This window comes from Pinus tabuliformis, chromosome 7 (assembly GCF_031772625.1).
Source record: "Pinus tabuliformis cultivar Carrire ecotype Pingquan chromosome 7, CPIR1, whole genome shotgun sequence".
Lineage (NCBI taxonomy): Eukaryota > Viridiplantae > Streptophyta > Pinopsida > Pinales > Pinaceae > Pinus > Pinus tabuliformis.
The window spans coordinates 321,384,696-321,408,492 of NC_142293.1; the positions used below are offsets into that span (position 1 = coordinate 321,384,696).

Genomic DNA, 23,797 nt, shown 5'->3' on the forward strand with positions numbered 1-23,797 from the left:
AAGAGTTTGATCTGGAATTTGTAAAATCCAAATCGAAGAAATCCCTGGTTTTCACGGAGTTACTATGCGATCTCCCGTCGTCGTCCAATGATGCAACATCAGAAGAAGCAATCGTGGACGAATCTTTGTTTCTGATATATTCAAGCAATCTGTGGTATGGAGACATAATAATCTATCTCCAAACCCAAACATATAGGTCGAATACCTCCCACTCGGAACAACGACTCATTCTATACCAAGCAAAAGACTACATGATCGTCGGTGATACACTTTACCGTCGTGGCGTCGATACAGTTATGAGGAGGTGCCTCACCCACGAGGAGGCCGAAAAAGTCCTGAATGATTTCCATTCAAGTGCGTGTGGGGGGCATCAATCTGGTTACACTACGACACAAAATATTTTACGAGTAGGATACTTCTAGCCAATGATGTTCAAAGATTGCATAAGCGCAGTCAGAAGTTTCCATGCATGTCAAATATTTGACCAAAAAACCAGAATACCACCCGCACCTCTGCAACCAGTAGTTGCTGTTGGGCCATTTGCCAAATGGGGCATAGATTTCATGACATGTAACCCCACCTCGGCCGGGGGGCATGGGTATATCATAGTCGTAGTAGACTATTTTACCAAATGGGCCGAGGCGATGCCTACATTAAACAACTGTGGCAAAACGACTACCCTCTTCTTTTTTAATCATGTAGTCTCCAGATTCAGCATTCCACAGGCCATAGTCACAGATCATGGATCACATTTTCGCAATCACATGATGGTTGAATTGGCTGCCAAATTAGGGCTGTCCCATGATAGCTCTACTCCATATTATCCACAGGCCAATGGACAAGTTGAGGCAATCAACAAGGTCTTGAAGCGGATGCTGCAAAGGATGATTGGAGTCCATAAAAGGAGTTGGCACCTGATCCTGTACTCAGCCTTGTGGGCATACCGGACATCGGTGAGGAATGCAACGGGTTTACACCCTTTCAACTGGTGTATGGCCTCTAAGCAATCTTATCGGTTCAGTGTGAAATCTCGTCCCTTAAACTCGCGATCGACCTTCTCCCTGGAACTTCAGAAGAGGAGGCTCATTTCTTGGAACTAATCCAATTAGATGAAACCCGTCGTGATGCCACTTTGGCTAATGAAGCCCATAAGAAACGAGTCATGGTGTAGTTTGACAAGAATGTCAAACCTCGTGTCTTCTCAGAAGGTGACCTAGTCTTATTTTACGACCAGGAGTCCGATAAATTGGGAGCAGGAAAATTCAAGTCTTTATGGATGGGCCCCTATATTGTTAAGAGTGTGTTAGCAAAAGGAGGCTATGAGTTAGTGGATTATGATGGGATTCCACTAGTGCAACCCCGCAACGGGTTGTACCTTAAGCGTTACTATGCTTGACTCAAGATATTAACCCCTATGCTTTTGTTACATTTTTGTTTTCGCTAAGGGTAATTGTTTTGGTTAAGTGATCCACTTTTACATTTGTTGTAGATGTCGGCCCTATTGGAATCATTTTTTGGATATGTTGATGGAGCGAGTCGTAGTTTGCGGACCCTATCTTCTGCGGCCTGGGCCATCTTCGATCCAAGTGGCGAGTTAGTGAGTTTTAGAGGGGTATGTATTGGTCGGTCAACGAACAATATTACTGAATACAACACGTTGATAGAGCTCCTCTCTGATGCCATTACGTGTGGCATACGCCGACTCGTCGTCAGGCTAGACTTAGAACTCGTCATCCTACAGTTCACTGGTATCTACTCCGTACGGAATCCAGATATCTATCGCATGTTCCTAAGGGTCAAGATTTTGGAAAGGCAGTTTGATTCTATTCAATATCAACATATTTCTAGAAACTTAAACACATTAACGGACTCATTGGAAAATTATGTGTTAGATAGACATTTGCAACATTTATAAAAGAAGCATCTCATCAATATTTGCATCAAGATCACATAACTTAACCAAAATAAAGCTTCGAAAATAAAAAATGAATATATAACTATTTATGGTTTGTACATAATGTTTTGTAACCAAGACAAAATCGGTGAAATGACCCAAAACTCAAAATGCTAGGGGGCACCCTAGTCTAATGATGCTGGTGATAACAAGTCACTGCCTGTGCAATCATGCGTAAAAGCCTAGTCCATCGACTTGGCACACCAGTAGTATGTCGCTACAACCTCAGAGGCAGCTCGTCGGTCCTCACGTCTGGAATACCAAGTGTAAGACTCTCGACCTGATACTACAATGCTGAAAGAGTCTCGGCCACATCAAGGTCGCGAAGGATAGCCCTCCCCACAGCCTCTCCTCCTGGAACGGCAGCTGGTGCTCTCAGACGTACTGCTGGCCGAACTGGTCCAATAACTGCATGAGCACATGAGTTTTTATTAGTCTTGATAAAAGAAATCACAAGAACATTATAATAAAAAATGATAAACAGAGATATGGTCAGAGAATTTACCGATAGCACCCCACTGCTCACCAGCCGGCAACACCAAATCCGGGTCACCCCGAAAATCCATACCAGCATATGGATACTCGGAAAAAACCATCTCCTGATGGTTGAACCACTCGAAGAAGGTATCAGAAAAGGAAACCTGGGATTGACCAGCATGTCGGGCCATAAGGTCGACCCATCTCTGCATCTGTGGCTCAATCGGTGGAGGTAAGCCAAGTGAAATGTACTGCGGCTGCATCAGTGGGATCTTTTCCAAGGCGAAAGCGGTCAAAATAGAACCATAGCTAAAGTTCTTGGATTTTACGCTTTTTACCTTGGTCAGTTGTTCTTTCATCACAGGGAGTACTGCGTCACACCAATTGAACACCTTTGGTTCAAGGCATTCCAAGGCGTACTGCATATAGGACCTGTTAGCCACATGAAGAGCCGCACTACCAGCCAGTCTAGCAAAAGTGAACAGAATGGTCCTCAAGGACCGGTCAGTGACATCTCAGATGTTGATCTTGCCGTCCCTACTCGGCTGAGATCCCTCTCTGCAATACCGGAAAATATAATCTCTCACGGATTCACCCCCACGGGCGGAACCTGATAATGAAAGAGGGGCACCACGCCTCGATAAACCAGTCAAAAGGTAGATGTCCACGACAGTCAAGGGGATAGATTTGCCTCTGATCTGAAACACCTGGTTGGTAGGATCCCATGCATCGAGAAGATATTGCAACAAGTTGATTTGTTGCCTCATGCTAGAGATGCGGAAAAACTTGAACAGGCCACAGTTCCACAGTGCAGTTACCGTAACTGGATCATGTAAAGAAACCATGTCCTCTTCTTCATGCTCACGTTCTCACCATGTAACAACCATTTTGCTCCGATGAATCTCTGCAAAACAAGCAAGAGAAGAGTCAGGGTACTGATTTGGCAAAAAACAGGCAAAACTTCCATGATAAAACAGTGTAAAAGTTTCCCTTATCGCGCCCATCGTACCCCAGCAGTGTATTGGGTGAGATGCATACTGATTGGCCAATGGCCAAGGCAGTATGCATCACACCTTTTGATATAGAAAGGGTGCGATTGAGCCAGGGTGAATTTTTCAAACCCTAGGGGCTCAGAAAAACAGGGAAACATGCTCAAAATTCAAAAAGGAATGAATGCAACTGAAGAGCTCAGGTTTAGCTCCTACCTGGTCCAGACGGCACCAATAATCGTCCACAGAATCTCCCGGAATCAGCAGGTGAAAATCAAGGGGAAAAGCACCTCCAGAGCTCCAACAAACTAAAGTTAAAATGAAATGGTAAAATGAGGGGTAAAAACCACTTTTAAATTACTTTTCACGTAATTCGACTAAAATATTAGTGTTTTAACTCATTTTTTAAACATATATTATTCATTTCTAATCGGTTTGATGAAGCAATTGAACAGGCAGTGCAAGCTTTGAAGGAACAAAGTGGTTAGCGGTGAAATCAAATAATCAATGACCATTATCACGAGCAGTTTTTATGCGAAGTTCAAGCTCATTAAAAATTAAACCTTAGCAATGAGAAAATGTTTCCCCTAGAGTTTAAGCTCATTAAAAAATGAACCAATCCCCGGTAAATAACCATTGTGAATGCATTATCATCAGATTTTGAGCCCTGGTCGTGTTCTTACCATCACCTCCACTCTGTTTTAGCCAATCATTCACCTCCATTTGATTGTTTACCCCTATTGAGGAACAGTTGCGAAGAGTGATCTTGTTAGCCATCCTTGTGACACTGCCATGATGGGAAAATTCCAAACCTTACATGGAATCAGCTACTACCTGAAATTATCACTCGTTCCTCAAAAGACGAGTCTCCTTTAAGCTCTTTTCACCTGACTCGTAAAATATGAAAATATTGCCGAGCAATTGGCCTCTCCAGCTCATTAAAGCTACCGGGAGTGTTATCGCTCCTCTAGATTTTAATATTTTTGGACCTGAGGGATTATTACACAAAAATATCGAGCGCTTGTTTTGTTCGGCTTGTTAAAATTACCGAAAATTCATCCCTTTCGTATTATTTTATACTTTTTCGGACTTAAGGGATTATATGACGAAAAAGGATTATTGGAGTTTCCTTTACGTCCCTTTCAGACTCTCTAAAATTGAAAAGGACCGAGTTATCTTTGTCGTTAAACTCGTTAAAACCGAATAGCGACAAACTTGTCCATACAGACAAGAACGAGTTTCACTGTCGCTAGGCTCGTTAAAACATAGCGACAGGTTTGCTCGAAGGGAAAATTATAGAAAAAGCATATGTTATCCTCCTCAAGCTTGATAAAAATAAAGAGGTACTAGTCAGCAATGATTGGGGAAAAATTGGGAAGAAAACTTGAAGAAACTTTATTAGTAGCAAGTCGCTCTTGAACATGACACTTTCGCGCCACATCTGAGTCGGGTTGGGTTATTCTGTTCACCGGTCATATCACCATTGGTCCATCGCACCATCCATATTTTGGGTTAATGCTACCAATCCATGTCAGTGTCGCCGATATGTTCAAGAGAAGTCGCTCAGAGAATTCACCTGTGTCTCATCCGCTGCAATACATTCACGCTCCATCCTTTCATGACCGCCACCCTGAACCCTGTATCATTAGATCATTTTCACCTCCAAAATCATTTACTCCATTCCGTGTCATAGATGTGGGATTCATTAAGGCCCTCCTATGATGGGTCACTTATTATCGACATCAGCTTATTATCCAAGAAGTTGACTTAGGAACAACCCTTTCAGTACTTTGAAGCTTGCATGCCTCAATGGCAAGTTTCTCACTTCCGGCAACAGGTTTACATCAATGGCCTTCGACCAAAAGATTTTGTGTGGTGTTCGACACCAAGTCCCTTTTCACACCACGTGAATTGTACTGTAGTACCTTGAGGGTCATCATCATTATCAATGATTCCTCTCGCGCTTGTTAACAACTTACATCATTGACTGGTAATCAGGCGATGTCTTTCCATGTTCGACTCCAGAACATCTTTCACATGGATCGACTTGTACTCCGAGTGAAGTTTGGACGAGTTTGAAGACCCCGGATCTAGTTTCATCCATCCAGGCTGCGATATATTCAGGAAAATAAAGACATCAAATGTACATCATGCTGCACAGATGATCATCCGAATCAAAGGATGATGGCTCTATTAGAATAATCAGTGTGCCACACAGACGGTTGTCTGTCTTATGTACATGGAAATGAATTTATAAAGCTAAGCATGGGAATGCCCGCTTTAGCTACATCATGAAAAATATTATGAAGATAATGTATTGTATTGTATCTTATTACAGGTTTCCTTCCAGCTCGGAAAAACTTTGGATCCTCATGATAAAGCATTTCACCTGACATCAAAAGATTAACGACCTTAGACATTTTTGGGCACTGCAACCCCAATCATACATGTCCATAAACCAAAGGCTCCTAAGTCCCTAAAAGTGTTGCTTCACACCCTAAAATAACAAGGTCAGCTGATTACATCATCTCCCAGAAGTTCTCCACAGAAAATTGCTTAGAACTGGTCAAAGCTGGACCATACAGACTGCCAGTGCAGAGGGTGAGATGCATCCCACCTGCTCAGTGAAAAAGGGTGCGATGCATACTGAAAAGACCTTCTGTAGGGTGCGATGGGTGAGAGTAGACAAATGGCATAGACAGTTTGCAAGGTGGATCATCATGAAATCTTCCAGAAACTTCTCCTGTGACACTTGCCTCTCTGAATTTGCCCAGGGATGAGTAAGAGATCATCAATCTCCAAGTGGAATCAAGAACTATCAGAGAGAGGACACTAATCAAAATCCCAGAAGCTAACTCACCCCCCTGTAATCATCTATATATGGATCCCTCATCCTAGAGATCCAGAGGCTGGAATTTTGTATCCTGTAAGGAAGTGCTATTGGTTTCTTGGGGGAACATCATACTGTTGGGCGATCTAAACTTTTCATGAGGTGAAGAAGGGATTTAATGCTGGGAGGATGACACTGGGTCAGAACAATTGGTTGTAATCCTCTTTGCTATTCTTGATATTAATAAAGCTATTCAAGTTTTCCTCCACATTCTTGTATGTTTGATGATATATGCGTTTGTGTGGTCAATATATATCTAGTCCTATATTGTTTATGATTGTAAATCTCTGTTCTTCGATAGTATTATGCTGCTTTGATTCCACAAGTGCTCTTTGAAGCTGTGTAGACAAAGGAAAAGAGGCAAATATCTGTCAGAAGGGAGAGGAACCAAGCAAGGAACCAAGCGTAAGACTGAGGTTGGTGTCCTTTGTTCCCCTCTTATCTACTTCTCATAAAGGAAAGCGAAAGTAGTTTTAGTTTGTTTGTTTCTAAGATAGCTACCAGTCTTAGTGGGACTAGCAGCTCCAAGTGGACACTAGATTTCCTGATAACACTAATCCTCTATACCACTACCCTATTGCCTTTGAATATTCCTATTAGCCTCTTATCAAAACTGAGTTGACCTGTTGAGTTTCCATCAAGGACAATACTTGTATCATATTGCCAACACTCTCCCCCTTTGGACTTGATGGAAACCATGATGGTGTTGACTACTGCAAGCTGTAAAGACTATTAGAGATACCATACAACACCAAAATGCCAAAATTAATGGCAGAAGTGTCCTCAGACACGTAATTTTATTAATCAGAAAAAAACAATTACATAATTGATTTTGCAAGAGTTTACACCCAAACAACTAAACACTCTTGCAATGAGCTATTTATAAGCTCCATGTCCTAACTACCTCTAATTATGGATCACTTATTAAATAACAAGTGTCCATTTACAATAAATGCTATTCAAACCAACTAGCTAACTAATCTCCTATAATAGAGCCTAAGATACGACACATTTGGAGAGTCATATCTAGTTACAACAATATGCTAATTCTAAAAGTCTCCATTAAATAATTAAACATTCTAGAATAATAATTATTAATTTAATATCTTAAATTAATAATTATTTTATTCTAATTTTATAACCTATGATAAAATTTGTATTTTTGGATCATCTAACATTCCCCCCTATGATCCAAAGATACATTACAACAGATACCAAGTTCATCCCTAAACTTAGTAAATTTTATTCTGCCAAGCGGTTTAGTGAAAATGTCGGAGATCTGATCTTCGGAAGGACAATAAACTGGTTTGAGGACATCTTTGGCAATGAGAGACCTGATATGATGATACTTGGTGTCCACATGCTTTGTCTTTGAATGAAAAACTGGGTTCTTGGCAAGTTTGATGGCTGACTGGCTGTCAATGAACAATGATGTAGCTTCTCCCTGAGAAATGCCCAAGTCCTGCAAAATTCGGCGCAACCAAACAATTTCACATGCTGCTTCCCATGCTGAAATGTACTCTGCTTCTGCTGAAGAAGTGGCCACTGTAGCTTGTTTTTTACAACTCCAAGATAACCTGATGTTGATGCTCGATCATCAATACTCCCAGCAAGGTCGGCATCAGAATATCCACCAAGTACAAAATTTTTAGTCTTTGTGTAAAGAAGACCAAAATCTTTTGTTCCTTGGATATATCGAAGAACTCTTTTGGCTGCATTCCAGTGGTTGTCTCGTGGTTCCTGCATAAAACATGAAAGAATACTGACTTCATAAGATAGATTAGGACGAGTATTTGTCAAATAAATCAAGCTGCCAATCAACTGTCTGTAAGTTGTACTGTCCACCTTTTCCCTCCCTTCAAATTTTGAAAGTTTCAAGTTTTGCTCCATGGGGGTGAGAATGGGCTTGCAATCTTGCATGCCAAATCACTGAAGAACCTCTGCGGCATACTTACTCTGAGAAATGAAAATATGATGTGGACGTTGGAAGACTTCAACTCCAAGATAGTAGTGAAGTAATCCCAAATCTGTCATCTTAAAACCTGCATGTAACTCCTTTTTTACCTGTGCAATATGATCATCATGATTGCCAGTGATGATCAAATCATCTACATACATAACAAGAATTACCAGATATTTTCCCTGTTGTCGCACATACAAAGTATCATCAGATTCACTTTGTTGAAAACCAACTTTCTTAAGGTAATCATCCATCTTTGCATACTAGGCTCGGGGAGCTTGTTTTAACCCATATAAAGCCTTGATCAATTTGCAGACTTTATGTTCTTGTCCTTCCATTTCAAAACCTGGTGGTTGGGTCATATACACTTCCTCCTGTAAATCCCCGTTGAGAAAAGCACTTTTCACATCCATTTGATGAACTTTCCATCCTTTTTGAGCGGCCAATGCAAGTGTTAATCAGATGGTGTTCCATTTAGCTGTTGGAGCAAAGGTTTCTTCATAATCAATGCCTTCCTACTGCGCAAAACCCTTTGCGACAAGTCGTGCTTTATACTTTTCAAGTTCACCCTTCTGATTATACTTAATTCTGTAAACCCATTTGCATCCTATGGGTTTAACATTTGCTGGACAATCAACAAGTTTCCAAGTGTTGTTATCAATTACTGCTTGATAGTATTCAACCATAGCCTGTTGCCATTCTTTATGTTTTACTGCCTCTTTGTATGTGGAAGGTTCAGTAAAATCATTTGCTATCAAGGCAAAATTGCCTTCACTTCTATGTGTCCTTCTGGTGCCAGTTTTATTCTGTTCATCAGGCTTTACATCTTTCAAAAGTTGAACTGCCCATTTCGGAAGTTGGTGCTCACTTGTTTGTGCTTCTGTAAAGTCCCCATCATTGTAAAGAGGATTAATATAAACTGATGTACGTCGTTCAGGTGAAGAATGTGGAGACTCACTGTCTGAAGAACTGTTGCTGCTTGGAGATGCGGATGAACTGCTAGAAGACCCAGATGATGTTGTTGATGTAGATGGACTGGATGACTCATCTTCAGAGGAAGGAAAATCAAGTTCATACCAATTTGGTGAAGTTGGTTGACTTTGCATTTTCCATTTCTTTTACTTCCCTTAGTTTCTAATTTGTGAAGAAGATTTTGAATTTCTTCAGCACTCTTACTCTCTGTTTCATCAAAAATGACATCCCTGCTCACAATGAATTTTCCATTGGTCAAAAGACGATACCCTTTCTTCTCATCAGAATAGCCAATCATTGTGCATTTTAAACTTCTTGAGTCAAGCTTAGTTCGTTTTTCTTTCGGAACTAAGGCATAACACACTGACCCAAAAACTCTAAGATGTTTAACTCGAGGTTTGAAACCAAACCAAGCTTCATAAGGTGTGATTCCGTCTAAAGAAGCAGTTGGACATCTGTTTCTTAAGTAGACAACTATATGTATTGCTTCCGCCCAATATGTTGGACTTAACCTCTTGAATGTTAACATGGATCTCACCATTCCTAACAAAGTGCGATTCATTCTTTCGACTACTCCATTTTGCTGTGGAGTGTAAACATTAGTGAGATGTCGTCTTATGCCATTTTCAGTGCAATAAGTTTTGAATTCATTTGAAGTTAATTCTCCCCCATTATCCGTCCTGAGAGTACCTATCTTTTCTTTGACTTCATTTTCAACAAGTTGGCGAAAAATTTTAAACTTATCAAATGCTTCTGACTTGTTCTTCAAGAAGTAAACCCAAGTCATTCTGCTGAAATCATCAATGAATAGTAAGAAATATTTGCAACCACCAAATGAAGTTTGTAGTGGACCACAAACATCACTGTGAACTAGTTGTAGCCCCTGTTTGCACGCCATGAACTTGTTGGAAAACTTTCTCGATTTTGTTTGCCATAAATGCAAGCTTCACATTTTGCATTTTCCCTTTTGAATGTGGGAAGTCCTTTAACCATTCCTTGTTTCTGCAATTGAGAAAGACTCTCAAAATTCAAATGTCCATATCTTACATGCCATAGTCTTATAGGTGAAATACCTGTAGTCACTGCCCCTGCAAAATCAGAATGCCTTGGAATAACTGTCCCTTTCATCCGTAACAGTTTTCCATCTTCATAACCTGTCATAACTGTTTTCAAGTTCTGTTTCACTGAATTACTCTTCACTAAACCATCTTCCATAATCACCTGATGTCCTGCTTGTCGAATCGTGACTAAAGAGAGCAAATTTTTCTTGAAACTGGGTACATACCATACATTGGAAATCATTTTTTCTCCAATGTCAGGGAGAAAAACTTTTACTACTCCTTTTCCATAAGGAGTATGTTTTGTATCATCAGCAAGAAAAATTGAATTAAGTTGGCATTCTTGAAAATTCCAGAAAAAATCACGTCGACAAGTCATGTGCTGAGTTGCCCCGGAATCCAAGATCCAGGCATCTTCATAGTCGCTTCTAAGATGAGATGAAATTTGTGATGCTGGTGAGGAAGTAGAAACATATTCTGAGTTATCTTCATCTTGATCATTTGCAAATTGTGCTGAATGCTGCTGAAACTTGGGAATTTTATTAAGTGATGTTCGACAATCTTCAGCATAATGGCCAACTTTGTTACATCTTCGACACACAATTTGACTTAAGTCTCTTCCTCGTCCTGAAGATTGTCCTCTGCCTCTGCTTTGACCTCTATTTTGAGATTTTCCTCTACCTTGACTATTATATCCTTGTCCTTGAAAATTGCCTCTTCCTTGGTTGTTTCCTCTACCTTGAAAATTATTTCTTCCTCCTCTGTTAAAATTGTTGCCTCTGCTTTGGCTTCGACCTCGATTATGTGCTGCTTGATTCTGATTCCATCTGCCTCTTCCTCGAGAACTATCTGCTGATGACTTACTAGTGCTGGCCTCTGTGAGAAAAACATCTTCACCAACTTTCTTCTTCTTCCCAAAAGTTTTATCATGTTGACTTAACATTTCACAAAGTTCATCAAACTTTAGTTTTTCTAATTTCCCAGTTACTTGTAAAGTCTCTAAAAAATGCGTATAGGAAGAAGGAAGCCCAGCAATTACAATTGTGACCATAAAGCTATCATCAATTGCGGGAAAACCAGCATTAATAATTTCCTGCCTAATATTCTTAAGTCTGGAGAGATATTCAAGAATATCACCATCTTCAGTTAATTTTTGTTGCAACAACTTTAATTGTAGATCGACTTTTTTTTATTCTGGTTGAGTATCAAAGAGGTCTTTAAAAGTTTTCAAGGCAGTCCATGCATCTGTGGCATTTTCTATATGTACATACATTTCATCATTTACAGAAGATTTAATAAGAGCTAAGGCTTTAGCATTCTTGATTTCCCATTTTGCCAGTGCATCTGCATCTGTGGGTTTATTTGGCTTAACATCTCCATCACATATTCCCTGCCATAATTCATTGTAAATGAGTGTGCTTTCGATGAGACGATGCCACGTTTTATAAGATTTGGTGCCTTATAGTTTCTCGGAATCAAAAAACAAATTAATTAACTTAGACATTTTAGCGTTGTAGCGTCGCACCAAGAATCATAACAGAAAGGACAAGATAGTCAACACCATGCAAAAACACGATCTATCGGGGCTTGGCCTTGACCCTCGAATAGTCGTCAAAACAGGAGACAATTGACTGAGCTTTGCACTTGGCTCTAGTCAATTTCTCAAATTTTTACAAGGCAACTTTCAAAATTTGACTTTTTACAATGGTGCTTTTGCACAATCTGGTAAAAAAATTTAGCCCCCCTCAAAGTAAAATTACTTTGAGTTACATTTATCTCCTTCAAAAAATTACAAAAAAACTCCTTATTGCCCCAAAAAATTACAATCACCTTATTGCTCCATCAACCATAAATTAAAAAATCACCATATTTCTGCACAATACAATATTACAAATTTAATTCAGCTTCAGCATATTCATGTTCATTTTATTTTCACATCATCACGTGAATTCAATTGAACTGCAGATTCTCTATATCTGGCACAGCTGACTAGAGGCAACTACTAAATTTAGTGTATGCCCAAGGGAATCTGCAATCCACATACGATTTCATAAACTATGTGCATGAAAAGTTTGGGTTTCGAACTTTGACAGAAGATACTGCCACAATAATGGCAGCACTATGCGTCATTTCCAACTGTCGATGATTCAATTTTGCTCAACGCGCAGGAGGCTCATTATATCTGCAGCATTATAATAAGCAATATGTCAACGCGCAGGAGGCTTATGTCAACGCGCAGAACTCAGCAATACCTCTCGCTTCTTCGGCACCTGAATACCAGCAATGGACTCCAGAAATGATCATATTAATGAAAATAAACAGTTACACCCATTGCACATACAATCAGAGATACCAAGCCTTCGCTTTTTCACAACCTATAGATACGATTATCTATCGTTTCTCCATATTTCGACGAGCGGTGAAGGCACTCCGCTTCTGTTCCAGCGTACCCTCAAGATTATCCGCGGGAGGAAAAAAGGCCTTCATTCAGGCTGCTTGATTGTATCTTGTGGGCAGTTGGGCTTTCGACAGGCAAGATGGTGCTCTATTTCAAGGCCACGCCAGAGGCTGGTGATTACACCATCTACATGGGCATTGATAAGTTCGAAAACGAAGAACTCATCAGATACGGTATTCCTGAGGATATCTGGTTTCACGTGGATAAGCTATCCTCAGCACACGTTTATTTGAGAATGCACAAGGGTCAGACAATAGACGCTATTAGTCAACCAGTCTTGGATGATTGTGCACAGCTAGTGAAGGTGAACTCTATTCAAGGAAACAAACTCAATAATGTTGACATTGTGTACACCCCTTGGTCAAATTTAAGAAAGACTTCTTCTATGGATGTTGGGCAAGTTGGCTTCCATAACCGAGTAGAGAAGCGAATCAATGAAATTGTGAATCGCTTGAACAAAACAAAAGTTGAGCAGAAACTTGATTTGAAAGCTGAGCGAGAAGCTATAAATGCCGCAGAGAGAGTACGAATAAAAGCTCAAGGGAGGGAAAAGAAACGGCGCGAGGAACTTGAGCGCCTTGAGAAGCAGAGGCAATTTTTTATAATAAAAAAATGAATTTTAGATTTAAAAAAATCTAAAATCAATGAAAAAATTTATTTTCCTGTTGAACAAAACTGTACAATTTCCGTACCAATGATTTGCTGGCCAACTGAATGGAGTTTTCCAGGACTTTGTTGAGTTGGAAGATCCTCCTCACATCCACTGCAACATTACTAGAGCTCTGATACCACAATAATGGCAGAAGTGTCCTCAGACATGTAATTTTATTAATCAGAAAAAAACAATTACATAATTGATTTTGCAAGAGTTTACACCCGAACAACCAAACACTCTTGCAATGAGCTATTTATAAGCTCCATGTCCTAACTTGGATCACTTATTAAATAACAAGTGTCCATTTACAATAAATGCTATTCAAACCAACTAGCTAACTAATCTCCTATAATAGAGCCTAAGATACGACGCATTTGGAGAGTCATATCTAGTTACAACAATATGCTAATTCTAAAAGTCTCCATTAAATAATTAAACATTCTAGAATAATAATTATTAATTTAATATCTTAAATTAATAATTATTTTATTCTAATTTTATAACCTATGATAAAATTTGTATTTTTGGATCATCTAACAAAAATATTGTCCCCCTTTGACATCAAGGGCAGAGGGCGGACCACTCTACTCTCCTCCTTTGCATGATGCTATCCATACTCCCCCTGAGTACATGCCGAGTCTGCAGAGAGATGATTCAATATAATAACATGACACTATAACTCAAGAAAGTGAGTATGACGTCCCTATGACCACGAACTCATACATATATCAATCACCCAACCAAGTGGGGATACACCATATTTGACTCATCTACCCAACCAAGTGGGGATATACCAAAGTTTATACATGATAGAAATACAACAATGATTACATCATCCAACCCAAGGATATTGTGGAAATACATTACATGATATGACCAATAGAACTCATTGAAATATAGACCATGACAGAAGAAGATATATCACACTAATGATTGATGCAGCTAAGAAATAGTTGAGTTCATAAACCATAATGTCAACAATGTGGAATGTGAATGCTCCCCCTGAACCTGTGCTACCACTATTTTTTTTGTTGTTGTTGTTAGAAAAACATATATGCGCTTTCAGCCAAGGCAACTTGCGTGTACCCGTGCATTTACTACATGAAACTAGTGTGTAGTAAACTTCCTCTGAAAAAATAGATTTAACAGTAGGATGATGCAACAACAATTCCCATCTTTTTTATGAGATCTTCAAATGTTTCTTTGGAAAGTGGTTTAGTGGATATATCAGCAACCTGTTCTTTGGAGGGGACATACTCCAATTTGACATTTTTTTAAAGCACTTGTTCTCGTAGAAAATGGTACTTGATGGGTATGTGCTTGGTCTTGGAGTGCATGACTGGATTCTTTGAAATACTGATGGCACTTGTATTATCACATAGAATGGACATGGGTGGAGTACATGTGATTTGAATGTCTTGCAAAGTTTGCGTCATCCAAAGTAGTTGTGTGCAACAAGATGCAACAGCCACATATTCTGCTTCAGCTGTAGATAAAGCAATTGAACTTTGTTTCTTGCTAAACCAAGACACTAACCTGGAACCCATATAGAATGCACCACCACTAGTGATTTTTCTATCATCAACACTTCTTGCCCAATCTGCATCTATATATGTATGAAGAGTAAGATCTGCATCTCTAGGATACCATAGTCTAAAGTCCTTAGTTCCTTGAAGATATTTGAAAATTCTTTTGACTGCATGAAGGTGTGATTCCTTTGGATTTGCTTGGAATCTTCCAACTATTCCTATTACATGCATGATGTCAGGTTTGGTACCTGTTAGATAAAGCAGACTACCAATCATGGATCTGTAAGTTGGTTGATGTACTACTGCTGATTCATCATTTGAGCTAAGACTACATCTTGTTACCATTGGAGTACATACAGGTTTAGAATCTTCCATTCCGTACTTTTTCAAGATCTGCTTGAGATATTTGGTTTGTGAAAGAAAAATACCATCTTTAGTTTGCTGAACTTGTAGACCAAGAAAATAGGTAAGTTCACCAAGCAAGGACATTTCAAATTCTTGCTACATTACTGAAGCAAAATTCTGACTCATGGATTCTTCATTGCTACCAAAAATGATATCATCAACATAAACAATAATAATTAGCAATTTATCATTTTCAATCTTTGTATATAAATTTCTATCTGCAGAACCTTTTGTAAAACCTTATTGGTGTAGATATTTGTCAAGGTAGTAATACCAAGCCCTTGGAGCCTGTTTCAGACCATAGAGAGCCTTTTTGAGTCTGCATACAAGTTTTGCATCATTTCCAAGAATGAATCCTTCTAGTTGTTCAATATAAACTTCTTCTTCTAAATCTCCATTAAGGAAGGCTGATTTTACATCCATTTGGTATACTTTGAATTTCCGAAAACTGGAAAGAGCAAGAAACATTATTATGGCTTCAAGTCTGGCAACAAGTGCAAAAATTTCTTCAAAATCTATAGCTTCTTGTTGAGCATACCCTTTACAAACAAGTCTGGTCTTGTTTTTAATGACTTCTCCATTTTCGTTCAACTTGTTCTTGAATATCCATTTAGTTCCTATAATATTTTTATCATGAGGTCTAGGAACTAATTCCCAAGTGTCATTCTTTCAATTTTCTCAAGTTCTTCATCCATGTCCTTGACCCAACATTCATCTTTGCATGCTTCATTTACATTTTGAGGTTTGGTGGAGGATAGTAATGCTAGATAGCTTGAGGTCCCTGTAATAGTTCTTCTTGTCTATACACCAGCCTCCCTTTCTCCTAAAATTTGAGTTTCTGGATGATTTTTCTGAACATACCTAGACAAAGTCTTTTCTTCTACCATTATATCTTCTTCTAGTGCTTCATTGGTTTCTTCTTCAATATAATTTTGATTTGATGTGGGAAAGTAATCCCCATCTTCCTCATTGTCATAATCTTCTGTTGATTTTATCTGTTTTGGATTTATGCATGCTTCATCAACTACAACATCAATGCTTTCAACAATTTTCCCAAGTCTTTTATTATAACATTTATATCCTTTACTTCTGGAAGAATAACCAAGAAGAATCCCTTCATCTGCTCTGGGTTCAAACTTACCAAGTTTTTCATTAGTCCTTTTGATAAAACATTTGCTTCCAAAAAATTTAAAGTAGTTTATAGTAGGAGTCTTACCATACCAAAGTTCATGTGAAGTTTGAGTGCTATTTACCCGAACATTTTCTTTGTTGAGAATAGTCATGATAGCAAATGCAACTTCACCCCATAAGGTTGCAAGAGTTCCAAATTCATCTAGCATGGATTGAGCCATTTGTTGAACTGTTTTGTTCATCCTTTCTACTACACCATTTTGCTGAGGTGTTCTTGCAGTGGAGAATTCCCTTTTTATTCCATGTTGTTCACAAAAGTCAAAGAATTCATCTGATATAAATTCCCCTCCTCGATCAGATCTGAGGCATTTGATTTTTCAATCTGATTCATTTTCAACCAAAGCTTTGAAGGCTTGGAACTTTTCAAATGCTTCATCTTTATGCTTTAGAAGACCTATCCAACACATTATGGAAAAATCATCAATGAACAAAATAAAGTATTCTTCTCCACGAGGTGACTTTTTCCTTGTTGGTCCACATAAATTAGTATGGATAAGTTCAAGAGGCTTACTAGTTGACCCTTCTTTTTCCATGAAGTGAACTCTGGTTTGCTTACCGATTTGACATGGTTTTCATATTGTATTTTCTGGGATGCTGATATCTGGAAGATCACGAACAACCTTGAGTCTGCATGTTTTTCTTATTTGAGAAAATCTTAGATGTCCCAATCTTATATGCCACAACCAATTTTCATCATTTTTGGTTAGATAGCACTGTTGTTGTCCTCCTTTGAGTATGTATAAGTTGTTTGGAGTTCTTGTACCTTTGATCACGGTCTCTCCTGTATCAAGCTCATGAACAACACATCCGTTTGATCGAAACACCACTTCATTTCCTTGATCACACATTTGAATGACACTCAATAGGTTATGCTTTAAACCATCTACATACATAACATTTCTAGCTTTAACCCTTTCTTTAAAGAAAACATAACCTTTACCTTTTATGATAGCTCGAGTGTCATTTCCAAATGAGACATTCTTTTCCTTTTCTAAGGCATTATATGAGTGAAGTTTCTCTTTGTCACCTGTCATATGTTTGGAGCATCCATTGTCGATGTACCACTGATTTTCTTGTCCTTCTACATACAAGGCTATACCACATCTTTCTGTTTGAGATTCTTTCCTTCTCCATATCTTGCGATTTAATGGCGTTTTCTCCTTTTGAGGTGTTTGCCAAAATTTGCTCCTGCATTCAGATTCTTCATGACCAAAGTTGTTACAAATTGAGCATTCAATTTCATTTTCAAGAGAAAAATTATTATAGGAACTTCTCTTGATCACTGTTACATTCCTTTGATTTTGTTCTTCTCTAGTCATGATGGTTCTGTAAGTAATGCATTGAGCAGCTTTGTGCCCAAAATTATTACATGAAAAACATTGCCCATTAAAGAAGTTTCTACGACTATCGAATCTATTTACTTGTTGATTGTAGTTTCTATTGATATTAATCTTTGGAGCAAATCGAGTATGATTTACTTGGTGATCAGCTTTATGCCTTTACTGATGATTTTCATACTATTAACTTGTCTTTGCTGCATCAAGATAGCTTTTAGTGGAGGTTGACAACTTCTGTGATTGAGATGCTTCTTCAGTATATCCAAGACCTGTCTTTATCAGAGGAGAATGCTGAACTTTGATAATTTCATTTAAATTTTCCGATCCTTTAGCAAATCTAATATTGAGAGATTTTGTTTTCTCAAGATCTTTTCTTAGACCCACAATTTCACATTCTAGTTTTTCATTGTGTTTTTCTTTTTTAGCAAGTTGGTATGTCAAGGTATCTATGATCATATTATTTTCTTCTAAACAAATTTTGAGTTTAGATATTTCTTCATGAAAGTTTTCCTCTTCTAAAGAATCCCAAAAATCATCATTGTCATAAGCCATGAGAAGTCTATAATCATGACCAGTTTCATCTTCATCACTAATAGATAAACTGTCGCTATCTTCATGAGTATAGTAACTCCTATTCACAATTTGTTTCCTATTCCTGTTTGCATATTCCTTTCCTTTTTCATATTTATCTTTATGAGGACATCTGGCAGAATAATGACTAACTCTACCACAAGCAAAGCATTTTAAAGGTAGCTTACCTCTGAGCCTTCCATAACCCGGTTGAAGCTTCTTGATAAAATTTACCTCATCTTCTTCTTCTGAAATGTGTCCTGATTCATTGTGTTCTTCCTTTTCTTTTCCTTTTTCCAAAGCTTTAAATGTGGCTTCTCTCATATTTGGGACATCCTTTTCTCATCTCAAACGCAGTTAGGATTCCGTGAAGCTGTGTCATAGTGATATTCTGTGGATCCTATTTTTCTTTTATGGCAGACATTTTTGATTCAAATTTAGCAGACAAGGATCTCAAAATTCTCTCAACTAAGGTAATTTCCTTTATTTCTTCACCCAGATTCTTCATACAATTAACAACCTCATCTAGACGTAAGAAGTAACTAGCTATATTCTCGTCACTATGCAACTTAAGAGTTTCATACTGAATTCTGAGAGTTTGAAGCTTAGCACGTTTTACCTAAGAGTCTCCTTCGTAGCTTTGAATGATTTTGTCCCATATCTCTTTGGCTGATTTGAGCTGCATGACTTTGACAAAATCTGATTGTGACAAACTTCCCAATAAAGTATTGACAGCTTTGGCATTGGTTTCATATTGCTTTTTACCTACCGTGTCTGTAGGAATTGTTGTTGGAAATTTATATCCTCCTTCCACAATTTCCCAGACATCTATTCCAAGAGATTGTAGATAGGTTGTGGTTCTTATTTTCCAATAAAAAAAGTTGCTCCCATCGAAGATTGGCGGTCTAATGGATCCCATGCTTTCATGATTATTCATCTTGATGGATCTTCCTTTAAGCGATCAAGCTTCTTTTGAAGAACTTGGCTCTGATACCAATTGTTGGAAATAATACTGAGAGGGGGGGTGAATCAATATTATTAAATCAAGAATTTGTCCTTTTCATAATCAGATTTATATATGCTACTTCAGAGAGCGGAACTAGCGTGTACACACAAATGTCTTTAAGGCAACCAAGGTTTATGCAGTAAACTTATGATTCAATTAATTCATCATATGTTGATCTTTAATCAGTGCATCAGTACTTCATCAATCATTAAACAGTAACCATGTGTAGTATAAACATAATAAACCATTACACATAAGAAACACACATGAACACCAAGATTTAAGGAGGAAACACAATGTGGGTGAAAACCACTTGCTGCTGTCATCTTTGTCTTATTTTAATAATAATCAAATATTTTTACAATCTTGTACTGGTACAGACTCATACCAGTATGCAGGCTTCTACCTACATAAGGTTACAACCTTCTCTCATTCTCCAACTTCTACTGGAAGGGAGATACAACCCCCTAGCTCTTGTACTAGCCAATATGTTTACTGGTACGTAGGTGCCAACCTATAGAAAAATCCACTCTTCCACTAGGGACCACGTTTCATGAATTTTCAGACTGGATGCTCCTGGAACATATCAAGACATATGAAGACCTTAAATCATTAATAAACCATTAGAAGTTTAGAAACTCAAACTTCATCAACCAACATGCAGTTAATCTAAAACAATCAGATCACTATCAACAAAACACTGTGCTGAACCTAGAAACCTATGTCAACATTCAGAACCAACTAAAACCTCAAAAATTCATGTGTCAGAATGTATACGCTACTTCAATGAAGAAAACCTACGTGTGTACACTACTTCCTTTAGCCTAACCTGCATATACCTCTAAGGATTTTGAATCATAAAATCTCTGAATCACAAACTGTACCAACCAACAGTGTACTTGAACATATACTGTCAACTTATAGAACTTTACACAGGCAGGCAACAGAAAAAACTTCTTCTCACTTATACAATAAATCAAATATCAACCTCCTTATGCATCAGATTTACATTCAGATATAAGAAGACTTCATTAACAGACAATAGTAAAATAGCAACAACAATAACTCAGTAATACTGATTTGATAGATCAGTCATCTTTGAACATCAAGCATTTCTTTTGTATACGCTAATTGAAAGAACAGAACCTATGTGTATACGCTCTTTTGCAGAGATGAACCTGCGTATAGATATACAAATATTGACTCAGAACTTTGTTGCAATTCCAGACTTCAGACAAACCCAGATCATGATAGATAATGAATAAGACAGATGCAAAACATTAGATCTAGCCTCAACCAATATCAGATAATTTAAGAATAAGTCATTTCAGGTCTCATGATCCTGATCCAATATTGAACTCAAGTTGCACATAAATATTTCAGATCTAGTCCCAAACATAACCCTACAACATAAAATATACTTCAGATAAAAGTATTCCTTAGAATCTTATTCACTTGTACTTTGGGCCTTATGATCCTCTCTTCTTTATATAGTTTTTGGCCTTTCTCGATACCATGGACCGAATCCACTTAGGACCAATACCTTGGATCAAATACCACGGAACGAATACCTCGGACTAAATATCTAGGATCAATATCATGGTCCAAAGATACGTTGGACCAAATACCTCGGACCAAAACCATGGTTTTCAACATGTACGTGCTTTGCCTTCTATGGGAGTGCGTGTGTATGCTATATGCTATTTCTGTTCTGAGTACCTGCGTGTATACGTTGCTTGGACTAAGTGAACCTATGTGTATCTCTTAAAATACTCTTACATCATCTTCTTCCTTCAACGTCCTTATTCTGATCAATAGACCTTAGTTCCATCTTCCTGATCCTCTGTACCACTACCCTATTGCCTCTGAATATTCCTGTTAGCCTCTTATCAAAACTGAGTTGACCTGTAGAGTTGCCATCAAGGACAATACTTGTATCATAATGCCAACATGCTTGTGCTTCATGTCTAAGTTTTCGAAACAACTGGGTTGACAATTAAGTGTTGAGAAGTTTTCTTAAGTGCACTTCTTGCACCCAACAATTATGTCTAAGCACATCACCTCGGAAAAACTTGGTTCCCTTGTAGAAAAAAGGATCTAGGACGTTGTGGGATTACAAAAGAATGCATCCACTCTATTAAAGCTTGTAAATTGAAAACTTGTTTGATGAAGATTGACCTCATCAAAGCATATGAAAAGGTTGATTGGGAATTTCTCAGGTTGATCCTTCACAAGATCAGATTCTCACACAGTCATATCAACTGGATCATGGCTTGTGTATTGACGAACAACCTTGTTGTTCTGATAAATGGGATGCCTTAAAATTTTTTCAAGATCTCCAGGGGACTTCACCAAGGTCTCACACTCTCCACACTACTTTTTATTATGGTTATGGATGGCCTTAGCAGAGAAATTACAACTGCCAAGGAGGATGGAAGAATTATAGGATTCAATGTACCTACAAATATTCATTTGCCTCACCTAATATTTATAGATGATGTCCTATGTCTTGGGAGATGAAATATATAAAATGTCATATCTTTCACCAAATCTTGACAAAATTTGGGAATGCATCTGGGCTCATCCTAAACAAGGAAAAATATGAACTCATCTCTATCATCATTGAAGATGAGGAGACTAAGAAGATAACATATATTTTTGGGATCAATGTCGGGTCTCTGCATGGCGGATTAAAATATTTGGGTTTCTGCTTGAAGCCCTACAACTATAAGAAAGAAGACTGGAACTTAATCATTGAGAAATTTGAAAATAAATTAACATTATGGGAAAATAAATGGCTCACATTGGGCAGAAGGATGATAATGATTAAGGCAGTCCTTTAAGGCATCTATATCTATTAGATGAGCTTGTTCCATTTAATAATGTAGGTAATCCATAGAATCAACTCAATCATAGCATAATTTCTATGGTCTAGCTCTGGAAATAAATTGAAATATCATCTATCCACACTTGCTTCCATTTATTGGCTTACTAAGGAAGGGGGTTGGGGAATTAGGGATACTAAGAAATTCAACGTGGATTTACTAATCAAAAATATATGGAGGGTGTTCATGGGCCATGATATTTGGAATAATGTAATTAGTGACAAATATTTAGACCATGTAAACCTAGAAGATTGGGTCCTTGTAGGTGCGCCAACGAAGAGAAAGGAATTTTTCATATGGAACATGTTGAAATTGAAGCATTGGTTGTGTGGTAACCTCCAATGGGTGGTCAGTAGGGGGAATAAAATCCACATTGGACTCCATGCTCTTATCAGGATATAGGGGAAATACTCCCTCACACTACCTATTATCATGCATCTCAACAACTGTGGTATTTACACTTTATCACACATTGGTCATTCCTTGAATGTTGGCTTCCCTAATACCTATTGGGCGCTTGCTGAGGATCGAATATATATGCAGAGAAAACTTTGGAGTGGGAATTATACAACTCTCACTTAAAACTGGTGGGGATTGTTCTATCAGAAAAGGCACATATGCTCACTTGGGGCAGCTAATCCATTGATGACAACATTCCAGCTATGGTTGTATACTCATGTATAAAAAATGTGAAGCAACAGGATATTTGCTCCATCTGGATGGATCATATGTGGAGGTGGGAGGCTCCTACAAAACTAAATTGTTTTATTTGACTGGTTGTTTACAATCAGGTGCTTACTTGGGACAACCTTTCCAAGAGAGATTTTTTGGGCCCGAGTTTCTGCCCATTCTGCAGGTTAGCTAGTGAGGATTCAAAGCACATATTCTTGCACTACCCTTTTGCAATCTCTATTTGGTAGGATGTCTCCATCGCTCTCAAGATACCTCTACAGGTTGAAAAATCCCCCGTCATTTCTTACCTCCTTAGCTGATCTCATCGTCATCACGGATTCAAGGCACTACCTTTATACATTTTTTGGGGTATATGTGGCTATAGGAAAAAATGCATATTTGAAATCTGGCTCCTGATTTTCTATCCACCTCACTCAAAATCATGGCTTACTTCATGGAAATTGGTTCTGCTAGAGGTATTTGCCACAAAAATAGATGGTCATATAACCAACTTGACACATATCCCATTGGATTTTTTGATGATGCCTCTACGAGTGGTGTGTGTGGGTGCGGTGCCATTATCATTCTCAACCCTTCCTAGGATTTCCATTTCTATTGGCCTGGTGGTTATGGCACTGATACAAGGGAAGACGTCTTGGAAGTATGGGGTGTCATACATTGTGCATCTTTGCTAGGTATTTTGAATCTCCAATTGTGCATCTAATGTGAATCTAATAAGCACAATATAGGAAGTGATATGATACTGTATCCATTACTTATCACAACAAC

At 38.2% G+C, this 23,797-nt stretch overlaps 1 pseudogene; it reads left to right on the top strand.

Annotated features, from left to right (window-relative positions):
• The first annotated feature begins 12,689 nt into the window (after positions 1-12,689).
• On the top strand, positions 12,690-13,374 carry LOC149247229 (uncharacterized; annotated as a pseudogene).
• The last annotated feature ends 10,423 nt before the right edge of the window (positions 13,375-23,797 follow it).